Raw genomic sequence first — 26851 nt, 5'->3', positions numbered from 1 at the left:
TTAGGGCTTCATTTGTGTATATTAGGACTTTTAGTTTGTGGTCCTGTATTTGCATAGGGTTTATCTGTGTTCTGCATGTGTGACCAAGGTCAGGTGTTCTGGCAGGAATGAATGTAGTGATGTGTTATTGGTGTCATAGCCCCAAGTAGGAAGATATTTGTTGGCAGTTTGTCCAGGTTTTGGAAGGCCCCGAGCTCAGGTCCGCATCTGGAAGGCCTCTGCACATGTGCGGATGTCAACATGATGACATCACACACATGCGTAGAGGCCTGCTAGACACGGGCTGGAGCTGGGGAAGAATGGGGTGGTGTGGGCTGGGGGTAGAACGAGGCAGGGGGCCACATGTCCTCTTTTTTTAAAGAGGAAATCTGGTAACCCTAAGTATTGTAGCTATTCATACAATAAATGTCATTTTCCTAAAAAGAAAGAAAGAAATTATCAATGACTGTAGCAATCTGGTAGCTTCATTAGTCGAGAATGAACTGTTTTCACTGAGGAAAATGCAAAGAATAATGGCTGCTCTTTATAACAACATCCAGTGAGGTACTAGTGGGAGCTGTCAGTGGATACCAAAAAAGCACTGTAGAGTGACGATGTTCCTTAATTAGACTTTATTAGGAATATCAAAGTTCCAAAGGTACAATAGAATCATCCACATAAAAATAAGATAATCCACATAAAAAACATAAAGGACCTAGTCCGCTAAGGGCACAGGACCCAATACGGTCCATGTTTCGACAAAAAGTCTTCTTCAGAGGTCCTATAAATAATGAGGGGGTACATTAAAATTGATAATATTATTATATTTAAAATTCTGAGTGATTTCATGCATACAAATATTGTGGGATAAAGACAACAGTGATATGGAGATGAAACTAATAATAATAAATTGGTGAGAGACCGTGATAAAAAAACAGTAAAAAGATAATGATAGTGAGAAACTACAAACAAGTATGAAAAAGGTTTTCTCAAAATAAAATGCAGAGTATAATAAATTAGTGAAAGACCGTGATAAATTTCAGCAAAAAGATGGTGTCAGTGGATCCCAGAAGTCTACTGTTATTTTCTGGAAGCAGAGAATATCTGAACAAGGGCAGCAGACCTGGTAAAATGGAAAACACTTAAATAACTACCTGGGCAATACAAACTGTGTTCAAGACCCCCAAATAAATCATATTCTGTGATCATTCTATCATTCCTCGATGCTCACTGGCTAGTTCTCCCATCTTCTAAACTGACATATTTTGAGTCAATTCACAACTCAGCTTTTTTCTTCTTATCTCCGTTCCTCTGGAACAATTTGCAATCTCACATCTGTTCAGAATTTTTTGCTTCCTAAGTTTAAAGTTCTTTTAAAATTCCACTGTACACGTTATTTAACAATTTAAGTGCAAGCATTTACAGCTGCTCTACGGCTGGGTACTTGCTCATAGAGAACGACACGGGGACATATTTTTCCCCGTCCCCACGGGAACTCATTTTCTCATCCCGTCCCCATGAGTTCTTTTCCTGTCCCTGCCCCATTCCTGCATGTTCTGTCTTCATCTCCAAAAGCCCCAAACACTATAAAATCATAAGTGTTCGAGGCTTGTGCGGTTAAGGCAGAGCTTACAGGAATGGGACAGGGACAATGACAAAACTCATGGAGACGGGACAGAGAAATTGAGTTCCTGCAGGGATGGGGACAAATTTTTCCCCTTATCATTCTCTACTTGTTCGTGCCTAAAATATAGGTGTGCCCTTAGTCTGTTACACTAGGATCCTATAAAGAAAAGTAGGTCCTTATTTTTCATTACAAAATTAGCATCAAATAGGTGTGCTTTTGATACCCTGTATAGAATTATCCTCCTTGTGTGTACTTCCCATTTGTACTTTTCAAAAATGTAATCCATTCACTGCCCTTCCTTCCCTGTAAGACATTTTTAGATCATCATTCTAGCTGAGAGAGAGAACTGCTTTTTGGCAGTGACCACCTCATTGTGGAGATATTCACAGTAAAGCTTTATACTACGCTGCTTAGTTCCATTCAAGAAAGAAAAGAGTATCTATAATGAGGTAACAAGGGCGCTTATGAGGCCATAGAATGAAGCTGGCCAGATTCAATTGGTGTCAGTCCCATGCGATTGGTTTTTGCTCTTTCCATTTGTCTGTTAATTCAATCACTTCGGACTCAATGGGCCTTATTCATTAAAGAATTTTGGGGCAGTGAATAGGATAAAGTTCTTTCTGAATTAGACCCAATGTGTACTCTAAGGGGAGACTTTGCAGGTTCCTTCTCCCCGCGCGTTCTAGCTTCCTTTACTCTGTCTCTCCTAATCTTCCACGATTCACACCCATTCACCACTCCCAATCCCTCTACAGTAGAGAGCTGCACAAGAACGGGGATGATGGGAATCCCGTGGGACCGCGGGGATCCTGCGGGTTGCTCCTTCGGGTCACGGGGAATCACGTGGGGACGCCCCCTCGGGTCACGGGGATCCTGTGAGGATGTCCCTTGTGGTCTTGGGATCCCATGGGGTTCGATGCAACTTGTGCCGCGAGGCTCATCTTCTATTTCCTGCCTGCCCTGCAGCAGCACATATAGCCGACCGGAAGTCTTCCCTGATGTCAGCGCTGACGTTGAAGGGAGGGGATTCTTCACGGGGACGGAGGGGGACGGAGGGGATTCCTCGTGGGGATGGATGGGGACAGAGGGATTTCTCACGGGACGGGTGGGATTTCTGTCCCCGTGCAACTCTCTACTCTAGTCTCTTCTCCACCTGCTCAAACATCTTCTCACCCACTTTGATTGTTTCTTATCATCATGCTTCTCACCTCAGAAATAGATTTATGGGTCATTCCACCAGTCAATTACTCCATAGACACCTGAGAAAATATTTCCAGTTGTGTAGTTGTTCATCCTTAAAACTGTGGACAAGAAAACACCATAGTGTATCATCAACACAGAAACACAGTCAAAATACCTTCACCCCATTATTTCACCTCACACAGAAGGAAAATCACCATTCTCCATACAGTTTCTCCAACACTACTTTATTCAAAGAAAGGTGTATTTATTAAAGTGCACAACAAGAATACAACTTTGACCCAGGAAAAATGATTATGAAATTCCAAGGTAATTACTAATCTGCAGTACCTGAATATCAAAGATTATTAGAACCTGTGGAAGGTTATTATTTGACCTGTGGTCATCTTTCCTTCATTCATGCATCTGGGAGCATCACACATTCCTGACCTAGAACAAGTTAATCTCAACTAAATCCTCAAGGCATGCCCAGCCAGTCAGGATTGCAGGATGTCAATGAATATGCATGGGACAGATTTGCATACCATGGAGACAGTGCAAGCAAATCTCATACATATTCATTGTGGATATCCTAAAAACCTGACTGGCTGGGTGTGCCTGAGTACTGGGTTGAGAAGCATTACAGTAAAATACATGGTGGCGGACCTGATCCCAGCCTGCCGTCTCTTAGAAAAGTTGTCCAAATAACAAACCAGCCCCTCCTGTGCCTCCTGGTGATTGGAAATTGAAATTCCAATCCCCTAACAGTGTGTACATAAGCCTCACAATTCACTCTTGAGACCCCCCAACTTCTCATTTCTAAGGAAATTTTAGAATAGAAGCAATGCCTGGTCATACCTGCTCCAACAGTACCAGCTCTCAAAATACAGTAGCCTCACCTGGCTTCTAGCAGTATTTCAGGATATACCACTAACACAGTCTGCCAAAACTAATGAGCTACCCTTTATCTGGCAGTCTTAGTAGTACGTCCCAACATAGCATTAGAGGTTAAATGGTACCATTTTGGGTACAAGGATACTAGACGTACTAGACAAACCTGCAGCCATGTGCCCCATCCTAATTACCTTTCATGCCCATAGCCCCCCCCCCATATGGTTTTCATAGTTAAACTCAACAATTGTGATTAACCCTTTACCCATCCCAGAAGATTCCTGTAAAACCTTATAGATAAACATCACACTTTTAAAATATTAAACTATATTTTGCTCGTACATACAAAATGAGGGCAATTGCTAAAAGCTATTTACTCCAGCTAAAGCCCACTTATTCAAGTAAGTGGGCTATTTGAAATTTACCCTCCCTCCCTGCAGTAAAAGTACATGTTCTGTCTGGTTGTCAAGATCTACTGCTTTACTTTGACTGCAACTGCTCTTTGACACCCCCTAGAAGCTGCTGACCTATGCCTCTGCCAAGTTTGTTTATGGGTTAAGCCAGCCGTGACTGGCACTGTTGAAGTAGAAGGACTGAGCCTTACTCCTGCTCCCTAAAGATTTCCTTAAGTAGGGGTAAGCTGGAGTCCTGGGAGCATTGGTTCACATTAGGCAGCCCATACTATGGTGGTGAAGTTAATTATACCAAAATTACAGAAAGATCCCACTGTTCAAAGCATAAGGTGCAAAAAAAAGGGAGGAAAAGGATCTCAGAAACCTGCTTGGTGACAGGGAATAAACCTCAGCCAAGTCTGACAAGGTTCCACGTTTCATTCATTGATCCTAAAAAACCTCCCCTTCCTTTTTTATTCTATTTCTTTTATATCTATCATGATTCTTTCTTCCTTTTAATATAAATTAAATAATATAAATATAAATTAATTCTACTCCTAAAGGGATAGTAAAATTTTGGCCAGAATGTGCAGCACAAGGGTAAATGTGATTCATGTTAACCCATTCACGCACTAATATTGTATGTATTTGTGACATAGGCCCTCTTTTACTAAGGTGTGCTAACCGATTTAGTGCGTGCTAAACGCTAACGTGTGCATGTTAGTCTATGGACGCATTAGCATTTAGCACATGCTAATTCGATTAGAGCACCTTAGTAAAAGAGGGGGATAGTTCATTTTTTTTGCTGTGCATTGGGCCTGATATTCTTTGATATTAAAAGCCACATCAGCTTTAACATATATTATAAATCTGATAACACACAATAATGCCTTGACCCAGCTTATCAAATAGAGCAGTGATTCTCAAATCTATCCTGGGGGAACCGCCAGCCAGTTGGGTTCTAGGATATCCCTAATGAATATGAATAAGAAAGATTTGCATAGAATGGAGATAACAGGCATATTCATTAGGGATATCCTGAAAACCGAACTGACTGGTGGTCCCCCAGGACTGGTTTGATAACCACTGTCTGAGAGCATGTCAGAATTATTATGAGAACCATCCATCTTCATTCCATGCAATATGCAGATTTCCTTACCACTGTTCCATATGAGTATGGAATTACTCCTTCTACATAGAACTGTAGGATTCACCACCAGGTTAGTGACCTCAAGATTTCTCCAGCAGACAAGAGAATGGAATAGTATAGCCATAACAAAGAAAAACAAATTCATATGCCCCATATCTCTTATAGACAAATATAAATCAGGAAGCCTTTAATTTGGAGAAATGATTATGATGTAACTATTGCAGGATTAATATACTGGGTAAGGACGTGGTCAGAGATATGCTGATGATATGAGTTATGATGTGAGTTTTATTTGTTCTTGTAATTTTATTGTGGATGTTCTAATTGTTCACTGCCTAGAATGCAAGATAGTGTGGTATACCAACTGTATGAATAAATGAGTTATTGTAACCTCTTTTCTGAGTATCCATTATAAATAAGGGGCTCGCTTAGTTTCAGGGTGCTCCACTGAAAGGGTAAAGGAAACACTTCAGACAAAATGCTGGTGTTTCAAAATAAATTTCTTTACTCCGTAATAAAATGTATTCTCAAAGGTTCACAGTCCTCTTCACTGCAGCGTGAATGCATTGACTTGACATTTTGGGTTCCTCTGGGCAGCTGGTTTAAACTTTCTCATACTCAGAACAGCTAGTAAATGCTTACTGCTGAGTGTACCTCCTCCAGCAAAATAAATCATGGCAGCATGTCCTATTAATACATACACTGTTAGCAAAGGTTGAGCCTGGAGTCCCTATATAAGTTCTGATCTCATGACAGTAAGACAGCTTTCTTCTTTTCCCAACTCAAAGGTCAGCTTTTCTCCCTGCCTCCAGACCTGGAGTACTGTAATTTACTGTACACAGATCTAAAGAGGTAAGGGGTCCTTTTACTAAGGCGCACTAATCGATTTAGCGCATGTTAAATGCTAAGGCGCTTATTATATTCTATGGGCGCCTTAGCATTTAGCGTGCGCTAATCTTTACTGTGTGCTAAATCGACTAGCGCGTACTAAATCGATTAGCACGCCTTAGTAAAAGGACCCCTAAATCACTATTAGCCTCCTTGAATAAAAAACAAAAAAAACACAAAACTTCTTGGTCTCTCTCCCTATGTGTCTGCCACTGCATCTTTGTCTCATGTTCTCTTTCATTGCCTTCCACTTCTGTTATGGTACCTTCCCCCCCTCCCCCTGCACACACACACACACACACACACACTAGGGTTGCCAGATTTCCTCTTTTCATTGATTCATAGTTCTATGTTCATACTGAGTCAATATCCGATGGTGAATTTCCACAGGTTTCACTCCTCTGCCCAAAGAAAGCCCACTACTGCACGTTGCTCTTCGATGGTGCAATCTTGCAATGGAACGTCCATGTTTACAAAATCCTGAGAGGAGTAGAATGGGTACAAGTAGATCAATATTTCACTCCATCAAAAATTACAAAGACTAGGGGACAGTCAATGAAATTACAGGGAAATACTTTTAAAACCAATAAGAGGAAATTTTTTTTAATTCAGAGAATAGTTAAGCACTGGAACGCGTTGCCAGAGGATGTGGTAAGAACGGATAGCGTAGCTGGTTTTAGGAAAGGTTTGGACAAGTTCCTGGAGGAAAAATCCATAGTCTGTTATTGAGAAAGACATGGGGGAGGCCATTGCTTGCCCTGTATTGGTAGCATGGAATATTGCTACACCTTGGGTTTTGGCCAGGACTAGTGACCTGGATTAGCCACCGTGAGAACAGGTTACTTGGCTTGATGGACCATTGGTCTGACCCAGTAAGGCTATTCTTATGTTCTTATGTTTTCCTGGACGTCTGGTAACCCTAGCCACAGAGCCTTTCAAGATTAGGGAAGTCACTCGTCAATAAGCATCTAAAAAGGGTAATTGTGCAGGCTGAAAAAAGATACATTCAATAGATCTCTACTTAACTATACATGTAGATAGAAATTTAAGAAAGAAGAGAGCTTCTGTCTGGAATGTACCAGGCCATAATAGCAGAAATTTTTTCCTATGCTAATGTTGTGTGTTCATTTATCCAAGCTGGAGAAGATCCAAAAGGAAGGTATTTGAAAATAAATATAGGCATGAAACTACAAGGTACTGTGGCTGGCTACAGCAGAAAGAATGATTGAGCAGCCTGAATGGATCAATTGTTTTAAATATGTCATCCTTTGCTTTGTTGTAATCAGTGATCTAGATGAGTAATGCAGATGGAGAAGAATAAGAAGAATGACTTGGCAGCAGTACAATGATCTCAGCCAAGTCCTACTTATAAAAGTGACTACAAATATTTTTTTTGACCACAACCATTTGGACAGAGACACTAGTGAGATAATGGTGGTATTTGGTATAATGTGAACACAGATAATTAATTGATGGGAGAAGTATTTAATGTCAGTGAGTGTCTCAGGCAGATGGGTAAAGAGGATGGGCAACTAGAATAAGAAGGACAAAGTAATGGGGCCAGATGGTACATCCAAGGGTACTGAAGGAACTTAGGGACGTTCTGGCAGCTCCACTGGCTGACCTTTCAATGATTCTCTAGAGTCAAGAATGGTATCGGAGGACTGGAGAAGAACAGATGTGATCCCTCTCCACAAAGTGTGAGTACGAAAAAAGTAGGGAACTACAGTCCAATAATTCTGACTTCTGTGGTAAGTAAATTAATGGAAACACTTTTAAAACAGAGAATAACATTGTTTCTGGAATCCGTTGGATTACAGGACCCAAGGTTACATGGATTCACTAGAGTCAGGTCTTGTCAGACAAATCTGTTCAATTTATTTGACTGGGTGACCAGAGAATTGGATAGAGAAAGAGTGCTAGATGTGGTGAATTTAGATTTTAGCAAAGCCTTTGACAGTGTTGCACACAGGCATCTAATAAATAAACTGAATGCCCTCAGTATGGGTCCCAAAGAGGAGGACTGGGTCAGGAACTGGTTGAGTGGAAGGTGACAGAGGCTAGAGGAAAGGGATATTAACAGTGGTGTGCCTCGAGGTTTGGTTCCTGGGCCTTTTCTTTTTAACATTTCTGTAAGTGATATTGCTGAAGGGCTGTCAGGTAAGATCTTTGCAGATGATACCAAAATATGTAATAGAGTAGACAAAGACTAGGCGACACTAGGGAAATACGTTTAAAACCAATAGGAGGGAATATTTTTTTCACCCAGAGAATAGTTAAGCTCTGGAACACATTGCCAGAGGTTGTGGTAAGAGTGGATAGTGTAGCTAGTTTTTAGAAGTGTTTGGACAATTTCCTGGAGGTAAAGTCCATAGTCTGTTATTGAGAAAGACATGGGGAAGCTACTGCTTGCCCTGGATCGGTAGCATGGAATATTGCTTCTCCTTGGGTTTTGGCCAGGTATTAGGGACCTGGTTTGGCCACTGTGAGATTGGGCGAGTAGGCTTTATGGACCATTGGTCTGACCCAGTAAGGCTAGTTTTATGTTCTTATGTTAATCTGGTGAGACCTCATTTAGAATATTATAAACAATTCTGGGGACCAAACCTTCAAAAAAATATACACAGGATGGAGTTGGTCCAGAGGAAGGCTACTAAAATGGTTGGTAATCTTCATCATAAGGTGTGACTTAAAGATCTCAATATGTATACTATGCAGGAAAGGTGGGAGAGGGGAAATATGATAGAGAAGTTTAAATACCTACATGGCATAAATGTACATGAAGCGAGTCTCTTTCATTTGAAAGGAAGCTCTTGAATGAGAAGGCATAGGATGAAGTTAAGAGGTGATAGGCTCAGGAGTAATTTAATGAAATACTTTTTTACAGAAAGGGTAGTAGATGCATGGAATAGTCTCCCGGTAGAGGTGGTGTGGACCAAAACTGTGTCCAAATTCAAGAAAGCATGGGATAGGAACACGGGATCTCTTAGGGAGACATGGAGATAGTGGATGCTGCGGATGAGCAGACTGGATGGGCCATTTGGCCTTTATCTGCTATCATGTTTCTATGGATATAGAACCAATGAGAGCTGAATAGATGTTTTCCAACTTCTTTTGGAAATGAGGATCAACAGTCAAGTTGTCGATGAAACCGTCTAATTGGACTAATTTAGGGCTAGATTCACTAAGCCCACCAATCAAGTCCCGACCACTTAGCGACCCCTTTGCGATCCCGACCCGATTCACTAACCTTCCTACCTCACCTGATCCAATCCATGCATGCAAATGAGGGGGAATGGCAGGCAATGATTCACAAAAAAAAAGAGGAATACCGACTAGGCTGGCCGATTCCAAAACAAGCGACTACTGAGGACCAGTCACACACATCCCTGCCGACTCTCCTGCTCCATTGCTGCCCTGAAATCCCAGCCAACTTCTACCAGCCCTGCTCTCTGCCCTGCTCCATTTAGCTCTCTGCTCCCTCCGTACTCTCTGCCTGGATCCTGCTCTGCCAACAGCTCTGCTCCCTGCTCAAAAAAACTCTCCTCCCTCCCTGCTTTCTGCCACAATTCTCCACAAAGCACCATCATAGGTAGCCCTGGCATCTGCTTGTGCGTTGTGCTCTCTGCCGTGATTCTCTCTCTCCTGCTCTCTGCTCCTAAAGCCCTATCATAGGTAGCCCTGGCATCTGCTTGTGCGCTGCGCTCTCTGCCACAATTCTCCCTCTCCTATTCTCTGCTCTTGCTTGCCGCCCTTCCCTGCAGCGTGAGCCCGTGGTTTTATCCCACTTTAAAGCCGCCGGTTAAAACTAAGCAGACCATCTACAGGCAAAGTAGATGGTCTGCGCATGTATCGGGATCGCTCTCCAGCAATCCGTCTCGTCGGTGAGGGGCATATCTCTGATCTCCCTCATTTACACGCAGAGGGTTGGAGAAGCAGTTGGCCTGCCTCGGATTGCCAACAGATCGAGCAAGATCGGTGGGCTTAGTGAATCTAGGCCTTAAACTGGGCTCCTTCCAATTATTCCGAAAACATCTGAAAACTTGGCTATTCTCAAAAATTTAAATCTCACTGCTCTCTTTATAATCACTAATCCTAGTTATTATTGTTTTTTCTTTTTCCTTATTTTAAAGTTCCTGTAAACCATGATGAGTTCTATCTTTATAGAGAGGATGCAGTATATAAACTTAAAGTTTAGTTTAGTTTAGTTTAATGTACCTCTGGCAAGCTTTTGAAAGCTACCTTTTTATCAGGTCAGTGGAGTACACCTCACAAAAGCTTTCCAAGTTTATGTTAATTTAGTCCAATAAAAAATTATCACCTACAGTTTGGTGGCTCACCCTTTTTCCCACATATCCAAGCAGACTAATGGCCATAACAATTTTCAGTTGTAATGTCTTATATGTAGGTTGCTTTGCTAAAGAGAGAAAATATTACAGATATTAAAAAATATAGTGGCTAGTATGATTTGTAGAGGAAATAAATATGATGGTGTCTCCACTTTAAAATCAAGTTGTATTGTATGCCTATAGAGGCCAATATCATATTTAAATTATGTACCGTGTTTCCCTGAAAATAAGACAGTGTCTTATATTAATTTTGGGCCCAAAAAACGCACTAGATCTTATTTTCAGAGTAGAGCTTATTTTTTTCATGTACATGATCATCTCTCCCTTCCTCTCCTTAACCCCAATTCTTCCTCTTCCATTTCTCTCCCATCATATGCAACATCTTTCCTCTCCTCTCACCCATCCACTTGTGCCTTCCCTCTGCAGCATCTTTCTATCCCTCCCTCTCTCCATCCCATCCCTTGTGCAACAGAGCCCTTGAGCACCCTCCCCCCCCCCCGTGCCACCAAACCCCTGCGGACCCTCCCATTCGAACCCCGCCAACTGCGAGCCATACCTCCCTCCAGAGCAGCATCTGGTCGGCATCACTCTATACAGGCTGCTTCGCAGCCTCTTCCGTTGGGGAATTAATCAGTAACGCAGCACATGGAAGGCCCCAATGAGAGAAGGCCGCGAAGCAGCCTGTTTAGAGTGATGCTGGCCCGACGCTGCTCTGGAGGGAGGTATGGCTCGTAGTCGGTGGGGTTCGGAAGGGAGGGTCAGTGGGGGTTCGGCTGTGCAGCAGAGGACAGCGGAGGGAAGGGCTGCTGCCGGTGACTAGGGCTTATTTTCAGGGTAGATCTTATTTTCAGGGAAACACGGTATGTATGTTTTTAGGGCTTATTATAATTTGGATCCATTATATCTTGTCGAGTTACTAAAATCTACACCTTTGAGTAATCTTACTTGTCAATGTAGATCCTCCTTCCTATACTACCAAAGAAAGGAATATTATCTTCTTCAATGACTTATCTTGTCGCCTATTGGTGGAACTCACTTCCATTAGCAAACTATGGAAAAGTCACCAAATAATTCCACAGTGGGAAGGAGACAACCAAAAACAAAAGAGAACTGTGGAAACGCTGATCTCAATAACCAGGTCCAAAATTAAAAGTCTTCACAAATAAAAATGATGCATATACCTGATATATCCAATCAGTACACAGTAAAATGTCTGTGGCACATAGACATAGAATGAGGCACTGATTTACAGATGAGGGTGGAAGATGGAAGTTCAAGGAGTAGGGGTTAAGGATGCTGGCTATTAAATATTTAATTGCCTTATGTTTGTTCAAAATATATGAGATACTGGGGCAGGAGAACATAGATTTTTAGCTCTGCATTGGATACAGGAATGTCTAGTTGCAATTCTGTACACTACAATTTTTTATACTGCGTAAACTTTATATAACACAGAAGCAACTCAGTTTTCTGACAAAATATTTTACCGTGTGATAAATCATGATATCTAAAACCAGTGAAAAGCAGAAAGTGATTTCATTGTTTATGGGACAGGGGAGATCATCAATGAATAGTGTGATATGCATTCTTAACACTCAAATCATCAATGTGATTAAAAAATTTAGGGCCCCTTTTACAAAGCCGCGCTAGGGCCTTGACGCGCGCTAAATTGCCACGCGTGCTAGCCGCTACTGCCTCCTTTTGAGCAGGTGGTAGATTTTCGGCTACTGCGCGCTAATCCAGTGCATGCGCTAAAACGACTAGCGCGGCTTTGTAAAAGGAGCCCTCAATGCATGCAAAATCAATCTACTGTATGTTAACCTATGAACTAACATGTATACAATTGATTTGCACATATTAGAAATATTCTACCCTGGGTAAGTCACTTACCGCCCCCTCCCCCCTTTACTAAGCTGCAGTAGAGGTTTCTACTAGAGAATGACACGGGGAGCGATCCCCGCAGCGAACCGCTGCGTGGCTGCGGTTTGGCTGCGGGTTATGGTGACCTCATTAGCAAATCGCCGCAGACGCGGGGACAAATCCTTTCACCGACCGCAAAAACGGTGAATAGATTTGTCCCCGCAGGCCAATGTCCCCCCTTCTAGGAACCGCTATTTACCTGTGTTTTCACCGTGCTCCTCATTTGTCAGATCAACCCTTCCTGCCAATAGAACCCGCCCCCCCCCCCGACGATCGCCCTCACTAGTAGGAGGGTGCCCAACCCCTCCTGCCGGCACCCCCAACGGCCCCCTATATCGCCAATAGGAGGGTGCCCAACCCCTCCTGCCGGTCCCTCCCCCAACAAACCCCGCCATCCCGAAACACCACCCTTAGTCTTACTTTCCAAGTTGGACCGGACAGCTCCTCGCTCGTCTGGCCAGCAGGCCTGCCTCCGTCCAAATGAGGCGGGCCCGCCCCTCCCCTCCCCTGCCTAACCCACAGGATCCTAGGGCCTGATTCGCCCAAGCACCTAAGGCCCCTCCTATAGCGGGAGTGGCTTTAGGTGCCTAGACCAATCAGGCCCTAGGATCCTGTGGGTTGGGCAGGGTAGGGGCGGGCCCGCCTCATTTGGACGGAGGCAAGCCTGCTGGCCATACGTGTGAGGAGCCGTCCGGTCCAACTTGGAAAGTAAGACTAAGGGGGTTCCGGGGTGGGAGGGTTCGTTGGGGGGGGTCCAGCAGGAGGGGTTGGGTACCCTCCTGCCGGCGATCTTAGGGGAGGCCATTGGGAGGACCGGCAGGAGGGGTTGGGTACCCTTCTGCTGCGATTGTCGGGAGGGCCGTTGGGGGGGTCTACAGGAGGGGTTGGGTGCCCTCCTGCCGTGATCGCTGGGGGGAGGGGAGACTTGCAGCCGTAGCCGCGGTCACTATGCTAATCACGGCAGGGAGATCTTTGCCGCGATTAGGTACAGCGGCCGCGTCTACTTACCATGTAGGCTAACATTGTAAGCATTTAAAGTACATGTCGTGTTTGTTTTTGCATTGCTAGCCCCAGGGATGGTGGAAGATTAGTGATTGAAAAACTGTATGAAAAATAACTATTTTAAATTTAGTGATCAAAATGTGTCAGTTTTGAGAATTTATATTAATTCATTTTTTCTCTGCGTGTTTTGTTTTTGTATAGTTATTAACTAATATTTAACTAAGTTTTAAAGTTTTAAAGTTTTAAAGAATGTTTCCTTTATACGTAAATAAAGAAAAGTGAATGGGATTGCAGTGGCGGTGACGGGGCGGTGAATGGGGTGGCAGTGGCGGTGGCGGGGCGGTGAAGAGGATGGTGAGACGGGGACGGGGCGGTGACGGGGATGGTGAGACGGGGACGGGGCGGTGACGGGGATGGTGAGACGGGGACGGGGCGGTGACGGGGACCAATTTTTTCACCGTGTCATTCTCTAGTTTCTACCATGACCCAGAGCACATCAGGCTCTGATGCTGCATCGATGCTCATAGGAATTCTATGTTTCTCAAGATTTTCCACTCTAAGTGCAATCCTTTTATAATACACTTCCCCCTCCCCATTCGCGGTTTCTGCACTCGCGATTTCACATAATCGCAATTTTTTTCTGAGGAGGGGGAAAATAAAAAACCCATATTTTTAACGTCCCTGCCGCTTTCCCGGCCTTACCTGATGGTCTAGAGGGCTTTCGGGGCAGGAGCAATCTTCCTACGCTCCTGCCCCGTGCATATCGCCATGAGGAAATGGCTGTAGGGAGTTCCCGTCGTAGTCTCGAGAGACTACGGGAACTCACAGCAGCCATTTCCTCAAGGCGATCTGCATGGGGGCAGGAGCATAGGAAGATCGCTCCTGCCCCGAAAGCCCTCTAGACCACCAGGTAAGGCCGGGAAGGCGGCAGGGAGGTGGAGGTGGGTCAGAGCCGGATAATCGTGGTTTTTTGCCATTCGCGGTCCGGCTCTGCCCATATCCCCCGCGAATAACGAGGGAGAAGTGTAACTCTTCAGTTCTTCTGTTTTTATTTTGTTCTTAATCATCCCATCTATAACCAAAGACCTCAGAAACACCACTCCTCTGCCCCATTCATCAATCTTTCTGCAGGGAGATTTATGTGCTGAATCCTCATAGGTCTAGGTTGAGATTTATATTTCAGCTATTCCCAATATATAAATTTTTATCCATATTTCTTTTCTTACTCATTTCATATTAATATTACTTATCTGTGTAGTAGTAGTTAGTCTTTAAGGCGTGTTAATGGACCCGACATGTTTCGCTATGGCTTCGTCATGGAACCGCCCATAACCGCTGTCATACGACTCTCATAAATGAGCATCAGAGCAGCGTTGACGCATTTAATGCTCCGTGCCGTGGTAGAAACCTCTACCATGGCTTAGTAAAAGAGGATTAATCCTCTGTTGCCCAGGTACTTTGCATAGATTGTGAGCCCGCCAGGACAGATAGGGGAAAATGCTTGAGTACCTGAATGTAAAACCACTTAGACAACCTCCATTGATAGGCAGTATATAAATGAATAATAATAATAGATTATGATCAAAAACAATTTTTAAAGTGACTGTGTGATTGGAACCTGAAAAAAAAAAACACCTGAAGAATAAAAAAGACACAAAAATTGTTGGCCTCTGCATGTCCCTAGTGCATATTCTATCAGTACAAATATTAAGGCAGATTGGGAATATTACATTTTTCAAAGTAGTTTTCACAACAAGGTTAATATCTGTAGAATTAAAAAAAAAGATACAGAACTCTCACAGCTGTGTGTATTGTGTATTGCAGCTAAGGGAATCCTACCGACCAGATGTGTTAACTATCCCTGATCCAAGAAACTTCTGGAAAAACAATGATTCAGGTAACCAGCAAAATACCCACGATATATATATGTAAAGATTCAGCATGTGTTCCCTTATCATCTGTTTCTTTCATTTTCATGTGAAGACCAATCCTAGAAATGGTGCACACATTAATGCATGCATTACATGTGTAGATGAATAGAATATTGCATATATACGTGATCTGCACACAGATAGGCACATATTTGCCAGTATGCCACCTATGCTATTTGTAAATACTAGGGATGGGAAATGGTTAAAAATTATAATTGTGTTTAATCGTGCAATTCAAATTTTTAATTGCACAATTAATTGTGCTTAATCACAGAATGCAAATGCAAAATAGGAAGTTGTGTTGGGGAGGGGCAAGACACAGCAGGGGGAAGGGTTCCTAGTCAGCCACAGACAGTATGAGGGAGTTGCTGCCTCTGCCAGGGACCCTATGAAGAGCCAGGCCTGTTAAGGTAAATGCAGGGAGATGGGAGAAGAGATACCGGACCATGGGATAAGCAGAATTCAATCCGAGGTACATTTTTTCAGAATAGCTTATTAGAATGGTAGATATGAGGGAAAAGGCCATCCCTGTAGGAAAATAAATCATGATAGACTGCTGAAAAGATTACTTCCTTCACTGTTTTTTTCAGTCAAATGTCCAAAATGACAGGACAACAAAGTTTTATTTTGGGGTTTTCTCATCCTATCCTCATCCCCACCCTGTCACCGTAAAAATACGACATCTCATTCAAGCAAAAATTGAGCAATGGTCTTTTATTGAAAATGATAGAACTATTTTGGTGGAGTCTGAGTTTGCATGGATGGGGGTTCAAAGTTTATAGGGCCAGGGGTGGGGTTGAGGATGGGGACAAGTTTTGCCCCCATGTCATTCTCTCAAATAACAATGAATACATTGAAAACAAAATTAATGTAAAATTTGCTGTATTAAGCAAAAAAACAGCAACCAGATCTATAGAGCAAGATAGTATAGAGCAAATCATACCATTAGATATCAATACAAATCGAAATACATAGTACTGACCAAAAAAATTAACAGAATCTACTTCTATCTGTCTCTTATCCAGAAGAAATCATTAACTGTATGAATTTCTTCTGTTTATGCTTTTCCAACCTGATAGAAACTCATCCAAATAATATTCTTTTCCATGGGAATCCTTATATTTATTATTATTATTATTTGTTCTTTATTTAAACACTGCGCACAAACAAGTAACAAAAATGCAACACTTTACAGGTATTCTGAAGTATTTTCCCTATCTGTCCCAGTAGGCTCTCAATATAACTGTGGTACCTGGGGCAAAGGAGGGTTAGTTGATTTTCCCAGAGTTACAAGTGGGGTTACCAGATTTTCATAAACAAAAATCCGGATCCATGGCCCCGCCCCCCAGACTCGCTCCATTCTGCCCAGCCAAACCCCATTCCACCTGAGTCACGCCCCGTTCTGTCCCAGCCCCGCCCCTCAACCTGTTTGCATATCTGAATGGCATCTGCACATGCACTAGTGTGACACAATGATGTCACGTCACCACACTGCATCCGCGCATGAGTAGATGCTGTCCCACCATCACTCTTCGCTAGTGCCGGATTTTGAAAAGCCGTCTGGAGAAATCCGGACATCTGGCAACCTAGTCACAAGGAACAGGCTGAGATTAAAAACTCACACCTCAGGGTTCTAAAACAGTAGCTCTAACCACGAGGCCACTCCTAGTCACCAATTAGCTTTTGAATGCAGTTTGGGGATTCAAGTTTTCTTTCTTTTTGATATACCGTTTATCAAACAGGTATCTAAACGGTTAACAATAAAATGAAATGTAAAAATAAAAATGTCTTAAAAGAAAAAGTAATATCATATCTATGGCTAAAAATAGGGGAGCATTTACGCACTGACGTACATGAGACGAAAGGAAAACTATCCTATTGGATTGGGTGGGTAACTCGGGTCACCAAGAATGGCTGTCACATGTAAATGAGCTAGGTTCTTGTGAACTCCAAGAAATAGGAGGCAAAAAACATGCCTGATTTGACGCATTAGAAACATCGATGGAGAAAATTCCAACAAATCTACAAAGAAGGATATGGAAAGTAGATGAATAGAGAGAAGGCAGTAAAATCACAGGCCACACAGATTAAAAGAACATAAGAATTGCCGCTGCTGGGTCAGACCAGTGGTCCATCGTGCCCAGCAGTCCACTCATGCGGCGGCTCTCTGGTCAAAGACCAGCGCCCTAACTGAGACTAGCCCTACCTGTGTACGTTCTGGTTCAGCAGGAACTTGTCTAACTTTGACTTGAATCCCTGGAGGGTGTTTTCCCCTATAACAGCCTCGGAAGAGCGTTCCAGTTTTCTACCACTCTCTCGGTGAAAAACGTCCTTACATTTGTACGGAATCTATCTACTCTCGTTCTCCCTAACTTGGAGAGGGTGAACAACCTGTCTTTATCTGCTAAGTCTATTCCCTTCATTATCTTGAATGTTTCGATCATGTCCCCTCTCAGTCTCCTCTTTTCAAGGAAGAAGAGGCCCAGTTTCTCCAATCTCTCACTGTACGGCAACTCCTCCAGCCCCTGAACCATTTTAATCGCTCTTCTCCGGACCCTTTCGAGTAGTAACACCAACTGCAGTTATAAGAAGTGAAAACATAGGACCTGTAGGCCTTTAATACTTTTCTGCCACAAGATTTCACTTTCTACAAGCACACACACACACACAAAAATCCAGTGATAAAACAGTGAGCAGCTCATGCGAGGCTGATGACAGATTCTTCCATATTAACCAGCATAAGCAGAAGTCTCCTTCCACCTCTGGCCCAAGTTCTTGCTTGCACAATTATTTCCTGTGGAATTTTTCTTCCCTAGCAGAAGTTTCAGGAAATTAAGTGATTGGGCAAAAACATCCTCTGTTTCAAATCTGTGCCAGGAAAATGACTGGTGGGTTTTCTGCACTTTCTTCTAAATCTACTCTTATCTAATCTTCATAGTAATATTGTGGATAAAAGAGAGAGAAAAAGGAAGCAAAATGCAGCATTTCCTCTTAAGAACATAATGATGTAAAAATAGCCATGCTGGATCAGACTAAAGGTCTCATCTAGCCCAATATCCTGTTTCCACAAGTACCTGGTATAATCCCAAATAGTAACAACATTCTATGCTACCGATCCCATGTCTGTCTCAAAAGCAGATTATGGACTTTTCCTCCAGGAACTTATCCAAACCTTTTTAAAACCCATCCTCTGGCAACACATTCTAGAGCTTAACTATTCTCTGGAAATATATTTCCTCCTATTGGTTTTAAAAGTATTTCCCTGTAACTTCATTTTTGATGGAGTGAAAAATCAATCCACTTGTACCCGTTTAATACCACTCAGGATTTTGTAGACTTCAGTTATATCTCCCCTCATCTCTTTTCCATACTAAAGAGCCCTAACCTCTTTAGTTCTTCCTCATAAAATAGGAGTTTTATTACCTTTATCATCTTGGTTTATTTATTTATGTTGACATTTCCTTCCCCGCTTAACACCTAAGCGGGTAACAGTAGAAAACATACATATTCAGGACATACTCAAACATATTATAATATATGCATCATATCCTAATCTTCCACATATAATTGCTAAAACTAGCATAATGCTCGTAAAAATGTTCATCCTCTATAAACCATAAAATGCTGTATTACACAGAGCTAACAAAAAGCTTTGGCATATAAAAAGGTTTTCAATTGCTTCTTAAATAACATTTTCTCTTCGCATAATCTAAAGCACCCTAAGTGCTCCATAAATGTGGACCAACTACCGAAATAGCTGTTACTTGTGTTCTATAATGTATTTTGCCTAATGCATCAGTTGATAATTTCATTGCTCTTTATTGAACTTTTACTAATTCCACTATATCTTTTTTGAGAGATGGTGACTAAGATGGTTAAGGGGCTGGAGGAGTTGCTGTACAGCTAAAGATTAGAGAAACTGGGCCTCTTCTTCCTCGAACAGAGGAGATTGAGAGGGAACATGATCGAAACATTCAAGGTACTGAAGGGAATAGACTTAGTAGATAAGGGCAGTTTGTTCACCCTCTCCAAGGTAGGGAGAACGAGAGGCACTCTCTAAAGTTGAAAGGGGATAGATTCCGTACGAACATAAGGAAGTTCTTCTTCACCCAGAGAGTGGTAGAAAACTAGAACGCTCTGCCGGAGTCTGTCATAGGGGAAAACACCCTCCAGGGATTCAAGACAAAGTTAGACAAGTTCCTGCTGGACCGGAACATACGCAAGTACGGCTAGTCTCAATTAGGGAGCTGGTCTTTGACCAGAGGGCCGCCGCGTGAGCACGATGAACCACTGGTCTGACCCATCAGTGGCAATTCTTATGTTCAGTATTCAAGGTGAGGTCATACCATGGAACTATACAGAGGCATTATAATATTCTTAGCCTTATTTACCATCCCTTTTCTAATAATTCATAGCAACTTGTTTGCTTTTTTTTGGTCACTTTTGCACATTGGGCATAACATATTGTCTACGATGATGCCTAGATCTTTTTCTTGGGTGCTGACCCCAAAGTGGACCCTAGCATCTGGTAACTATGATTTAGATTATTCTTCCCAATGTGCATTGCTTTGCAGTTTTCCACATTACATTTCATCTGCTACAGAGGCTGACGGCAGCCTGCTACATTCACTCTTCAGACTGCCGTAATTACTTTAAAGGTAAGACAGTGACCATGGGGGAATACACTAGGGAGAACACTGGCTCTGCGATCTACCAGCGTTGTCTTTGCGATTGACCGGTAGATCGTGATTGACATTTTGGGCACCCCTGATCTAGGTATACTACGTTAATCGTCACTCCTTTATCCACATATTTATTTGCACCTTCATAGAAATGCAGCAAATTGGTCAGGCAACACCTCCCTTGGCTGAACCCATGCTGATTCTGGCCTAGATGCACTAAATTCACAGTAACATCTAATGATCGTTGCTAAACTAGTTGAACTGGTTTAGTGTTGACCTTATTTTACCGACCGATGTACACAATGACTCACCACAGGCTTTTTTTTTTTTTTTATAAATTTAAATAATTACAATATCAGATGATACAAAAGAAAAAAAGGATCTTCCATAAACAATACATAATCAGTCATACAAAATTTCTTTTTAAGCCCACATAAATGGGGAGACATGATACAATTCACAAACAAATTACAGTGGAACCTTGGTTTACGAGCATAAATCGTTCCAGAAGCATGCTCGTAATCCAAAATACTCATATATCAAAGCGAGTTTCCCCATAGTAAATAATGGAAATTCACTTGAAACGTTCCCATCCCCCGAGGCCAGCGGCGCTGTTCCCCACCCCCCGTGCGAACCGGCACCCCCCACGTGATCCGGCACCCCCCGCCCGAACAACTTGAAACTTACCCCCGTCTGGCACCGGCACGCAGCCCACAGGATGTGCCAGTGCCGCTTGAAGAACTTCCTGCCTCTGCCGGGCCTTGGGAGGGGCCTGGAGCACCTGAGCCAATTAGGGATTTCCTTAGGGCTGAGCCTATGGACCACTGATTGGTCAACCTGTGTTGGTTCTGTGGCAATTTATATGGTGATTCACTTGTGTAGTTGGTGTTTATTCCCCCAGGCAAGTTCTGCCGTTTTTAAGGAAAATTGGAACTAGCAGCCCAAGCATGCGCACACCCTGACAGTAGTGACAGGAGAAGCAGTATTTGTAGTCCTTGGTTCTGCTGATAAAAATCAGTGCTACAAGTCTCATAATGCACAAAGATGAGGTGGTTGGATATCCAAGATTATCCCACAATCGCCATCCTGGAATTCGGTAAGTTGGCATCTCTGAAGTGCCTTTTACTGACTCCTTTGCATGTGCTACAAGTTTGGTCTGGGTGGGGTGGGGTTAAAAAAGCATAATTTTGCATACCATACTGCTACTATTACATTGCCAATAAATCCACGTTAGCTAAAATCCAGATATAGGCTTTGCGTCAAGAGACAGCAAAAGCTGATATTTCTGGCAGCTTGTATGGGCCTCGTAGAGCTTGGCTCCTATTATCTCCTGATTAGGATAATGGCACCAGCTGTCATTACTGACTTTTTTTCTCTCTCTCTTTTAAACAGGAGGTTTAAGCTTCATGCTTTTGTTAAGGTCATAATAACATTTGTCTCTTATAAAGGGATTGACTGATTTGACATTAGTATCTCCCTCCATATACACACTTAGGGGTAAATTCTCTATTAGTACGTCTAACATAGGCGTGCTTTAGACGTCCGGGAACCGCAAGTGTCAATCAAACGGTACTTAGGCGTGCGGTAGACGTCCCTACAACCTCTTCGCGCAAAATAGACGCAGGTTTCTGAAACGTCATTAAGACATCTCCAATGGACCCGTGATAGACGTGGTTACGTTTTTTTTTTTTTTTTTCTTAAGATTATACTTTTTTTATACTCTTTATTATCATTCATTCAGCATTGTAAGTATAGGATGATGAAAAAGATAACCAAAACACAGTATACCATTTTGTAAACTATATATTAGTTGATCTAGCAATATCAGTGAGGTAGGGAATGGCAGACAGAGAACACTGCTGTGTTGTATCTTTTTCCTCTAGGATATCAGAATTGTACAGTTTACCATTAATACAAGGAAAAAAAATATGTTATGTTTCAAAGGAGAACTAGAAGATGAAACGTACCAAGTGGGTGTTGAACTTACATTATCAGTATGGAAGGTGGGAACCGGTAGATGTATGCTACACAGAAAGCTGTACAGAAATGGCATACTCACCTCCTATTAGAAGTGGAAAGGATAGGACTTTGAACACCATATAAACTTCATTTAAGTTCCAGAAAGACTGGCAGGAAAGGCACCCTAAGTCATCCAATAAGCTTTCTCTTGATTTCCCAGAGACATTATTTCAGAGAGGATAGTTTAGAAGTGATATCTTGCTCGAAAGAATACTCTCCTGGTCTTAAAACATTGCAACAATCAGCTCATTCTTCAGAACAAAGGTAAATCCCATAACTTACACTGGCCCAACTTAGAAACAGAATCAAAACACAGATTAGACTTGAATGTGGCTTCTAGTTCACAGGAAGAGGAAGTAGCAAGCAGCACAATGCTGATCTCATTGTGACATCATCAAGGTGCACCTGGAAGGTAGATATGCCACAAGTAAAAGAAAAGCCGGGAGTTGAACTCACAACCTACAGATGATCGATATAGTGCTTTTACTCACTGACCTACACCTGTGTCTCTGGTTCCCCTGTCATAGCATACCTTAGTGATGTGCTAAAGTATACTCTACTTAGCTATCATATCACAGTCAGTTGAGGCAAAAGACTGGTAGCTCAATGGTGTAAAGCACCGTTGTCACGGATGCAACACCCATATTCTTAAGTATGGTTCAATAAATGTAATACAGAGTCAAAATTATGCTGTTTATTTTATCAAACCCAAGCTCAACTTTGTAATGTATTGTGTATAATCTCGCTAATGTGTTTGTGATGAAAATGAGATGCGATAGGTGTATATCCTATATAATAAAACCCTAACCGCGCATGCGCACATACCTGCGTGCTTCTGTGATCTCTGCTCTGTGATCAGTAGGTCTGTGGCCAGCAGGAGTGCAGATGCAGCAGCCAGGCGACTCCCCCCTCCCGCCCTCACTCACCACCAAAACCACCACCGCCAAAGCCTCCTCCTTCTGCCCAGCCGGGAGGAGGGCTCCGAGTCGCTGAAGACTGTCCCAGATCAGCTTACACGGTCCCTAAAAAATGAACCTTTTCATCTGAGGCGCGAGGCTGCGGTGACCTCCCTCCCCTGGCTCACTAAGGTTTCGTCTTAAGAAATTCAAATGCGTTGTTGAAAATGCAAGTGACTGTTCTCTGTCATCCTAGACACCCCTGCAACACCCCAACAACACACTCCTGCAGCATAAACCCCTCATGTTATAATCAAATAAAAGACAAGCCGGAAGTTGAACTCACAACCTATGGATGATTGGTACAGCGCGTTTTACTCACTGAGCTACTGAGCTACTTAACTCTAACCCTAACCCTAACCCTAACCATAAAGTAGCGTCTGACGTCATAGAAGCCGTTAGAATTTTGAAATCGTTTTGGATGTTCATTGGGTGTTCTCAGATCAAATACACCTGTAGATACTTGCAATGATTACCCCTTGTCAAAGCTTGTACGTAAAGCCATTTCTGGAGACTCCTATTCCCAAATCCCCAACATAGCTCAGTGCTTAAAAGCACTGCATGCATCTTCCAAAGGTCAGGGGTTCAAGTCCTGACTAAGGTTACCAAAGACATAATATTCTTTTTTTTTCCACCCACCCAAACATGCATAGCTAAGCTAAAATATGTGAACCTCACTTCCCAATCTTCATTTATTTAATTTATAACTTGTCATTGTGTTTGGGGGAGGTGAAATTTCATTAGGTTTACATGGTAAGCTTCTAAGCGTTCTGCTATACTTTTTTGTATAACAGCGATATCGGCGTGGTTTAGGGTGTAATCAACAGTGTTGATGTAGTGCGGATCGGCCGCTGTAAGCACGCCCAAGCGGCACAAAAACGTCATCGCGTTGTTTTGCGTTGTGACGTCATAGAATCGCCTATTCTTCATACGCAGTTATTTCTCATAAAATGGCTGCCAGGAGACAGCCCAACTTCAGCACTGCTGACAGTAAACTCCTGGCAAGGCTGTTTTTGGTGCGCGAGCACCATTATTTTGTGATGCCGGGACATCGCAGGACATACCTGCAATATAGAGAGTCCTGGACCCGCCTGACCCGGCGGTACAATCGAAGAGCCTCATGTCCCAGGGAAGTAAGTATTCCAAGTCAGGCCCTCACAAATAATCATGTCAAATGTAATGATGATGGAAACCTGTCTCAATCAAATTGTCATGTTTTTGTGGGTAAATCTTGATTCCTTTTAAAAACTACAATTGTGCATAATAAATCTTTTACATTGAATACTGAAATTAAAGCACATCCCAAAGGAGCAGTAGTAGGATTTCAAATGACAAATTCAGCTCCTAGAAGGCATCTATTCCATTCACAACATGCACACAACTAATTTTTGGGTCACGAGCTTCGCATTTGTAATAGAAACATCTTGAAATCAACTTTGCCAAAGGAAAACAAATATATTAAAGTGCTGCTATGTCATTTCAAATACCTTCACCTTTCCTGTATCAATCTGCTGGTCTAGGGAGATAGTAGCATGACGTTTAAAGTGACAGCGTCAGTACCCTGACGTCAGGGGTTTCAAGCCACGCTGCTCCTTCTGACCAAACTATTTTATTGCCCCTGCTGCATGATTGTAAGCTCACCAGGACATGCTGTAATGTGGGGCAGTGCTGATAGGCTACAGCCTCAGCACCCTGGGGTTGTGAGTTCAATCTCACACTCCTCCTTGTGATGCTGTCCATGTCACCTCACACCCCCCCCCCCCACTGTCCCAGGTACAGTAGAGAGATAGCGATGCCTCCAGCACAGAAAGGGGAAAATGCTTGAGTACGTGAATACATTCATGTAAAACATGTGGCAGAAGGGGGTGGAGGCAGGCAGCAAAGCAGATAGGGGCTCTTGGAGGGCAGCATACTCCATTTTTATGTGCTTATAGAGGTCAATACTTAAGTAAACATGTTATGCCACAGTGCTAGATGGCACTCATCATATCCCTCCCTCTCCGTTCTTTCTCTCTCTCTCTCTATTATCCAGGTTGAGGATCTCAGGAAACGGGGTCGGCTGCTGAGGCGCCAGGAGCGGGCCTTCCTTGAGGGGGTGAGGGAGGAATTGCGCGCTGAAGCCGGTGAGTAATGAGTCCAGCGTGTTTCTTTGTGATCAGCCTACCAGAATAAATAGATGAAAATGCTTGAGTAGCTGTAAACCATTCTTAATCATAAAATCTGCAGTAAAGCTGCTATTGTGATATCATGTCACAATGGCTTTATGGTGTTCTACTTGCCTCACTTACTTATGCTACATTTTGATGTTTACAGTGGAGTAGGTGCTTTGCATCCTGTTATTAGCATTTGAAGAAAATAACGTAGTAAAGAATGTAATGTTCAAAAGTGTTGTGGACATATCTGACTGGATCCTGTTTCCCTCTTGTCAAGCAGCAGCGCAGGCACCCCCTCAGGAGGCACCGCAGGTGATGGAGGGAGCCCCACCCTGGTCCTCGGCGGAGGAGGAGGAAGAGGAGGAGAGGGAAGAAGGGGAGGAAGAAGAGGAGGAGGGGGATTATTCTCCCTGGGAGCCCTCACGACCACCCACACCGCCTGCCCCACCACTGCCCCCTGGACCTCCACCGCCTGCCCCACTACTGCCCCCTGGACCCCCACCGCCTGCCCCACCATTACCTCCAGGACCCCCCACCACCATCCCCTGTTGGAACTTCCCCTTCCCCCACCCATAGCCCTTCCCATCACTCTCCTGCCCTTCCTGTTCCTGATCCCATCCCACCCCCTTTCCTTTCTGTTCCCCCCCAGGAGCAGCCCGACCAGCCTCAGGAGGGGGCGGGCAGGGAGATGGAGGCCTACTCTGCCATCTTGGAGGAGGTGCAGGTATTGAGAGGGTGTGTGGAGAGGATGGAACATGCCCTCTTGCGGCTGGTAGCCGAAAGAGGGCATGGTGCCAGCAGCCATACACCCTCTCAATGATTGCACCTCTTCCACCCCCCTCGCCTGAGGTAGCTCAAGCTGCTCTTGGGGGGCACCCACCCTCTTTCCCTGCGTTATATGTTATATATGTAAATAGTTTTTTAAAAAGAAGTTTATGTTTTTAAAAGTTTTATATTTTAATAAAAAAATTGTTTATAGTTTAAACATGCCTGTGTGGTTTTAACCTTGTAGCATCATCAGTTTAGTGGACAGAGTCCAAGGTAGATAGGGGTTCAGGAGGGACTGCTGAATGGGCCCTTTTCAATATAACAACAAGGTGACATATAGAAAGTTTGACAATCTTTATTGGGGTCTGTCATTCATTCTAGTACCTGCTAGCCACTCTGATGTCAAATCATTGCAGAATCTAGGAAAAAAGCAAGTGAATGCAAGGGTATATGCAACTGTAGGTAGATGACGACATCTCAGCTATGATGTGCAAAGTAAGCCAGTCCCTGTTCTAAAGTAAATGGCTACATAAGGAAGAGAATATAAGTCACTGTGGTAGATTTGTTGTTAAGGAATAGGGTTACTGCTAGTAAGAGTTGGCTCCACACCAAGAGAATCCAAATGAGACATGTGGGTTTTTCTTCCTTTCACGGAAGGTGATGGAAGTAAAGGCCAGATACCTCAATCTATCCTCCTGGTTCTTGAGCTGCACTATTTTGGTTAAGCAGGTGTGGAAACCACAAAGATGCTCACAGCTGCACTGCTCTCAGTAATACAAAACTCCATCTGACAATACTGCAGTTGCCTGTCTAAGACACCTGAAAACAGAAAAGAGGAGAAGCTGGTTTACACAAGGTTCACAAACAGGGGGTTCAACCCCCAAGGTCCATATCTGTCCTCCCTTCCCTGAAGCAATGTGTTAACCTCATTTATGTTGAGCTGCTTAGATGTCACCGTGGTATAG

At 43.1% G+C, this 26851-nt stretch overlaps 1 long non-coding RNA gene across 1 annotated transcript in view; it reads right to left on the bottom strand.

Annotated features, from left to right (window-relative positions):
• Positions 1 to 724: 724 nt before the first annotated feature.
• Positions 725 to 26851, bottom strand: part of LOC117357383 — a 52077-nt gene continuing 25950 nt past the window's right edge. Inside the window, exons 2-3 of the long non-coding RNA XR_004538793.1 lie at positions 2815 to 2907; positions 725 to 1102 (exon numbers count right to left, since the gene is read on the bottom strand). This is a non-coding gene — a long non-coding RNA (uncharacterized LOC117357383). The remainder of the gene's footprint in view (positions 1103 to 2814; positions 2908 to 26851) is intronic.

Source organism: Geotrypetes seraphini, chromosome 3 (genome assembly GCF_902459505.1).
Source record: "Geotrypetes seraphini chromosome 3, aGeoSer1.1, whole genome shotgun sequence".
NCBI lineage: Eukaryota > Metazoa > Chordata > Amphibia > Gymnophiona > Dermophiidae > Geotrypetes > Geotrypetes seraphini.
This window is presented reverse-complemented; position numbering and strand designations above follow the sequence as displayed.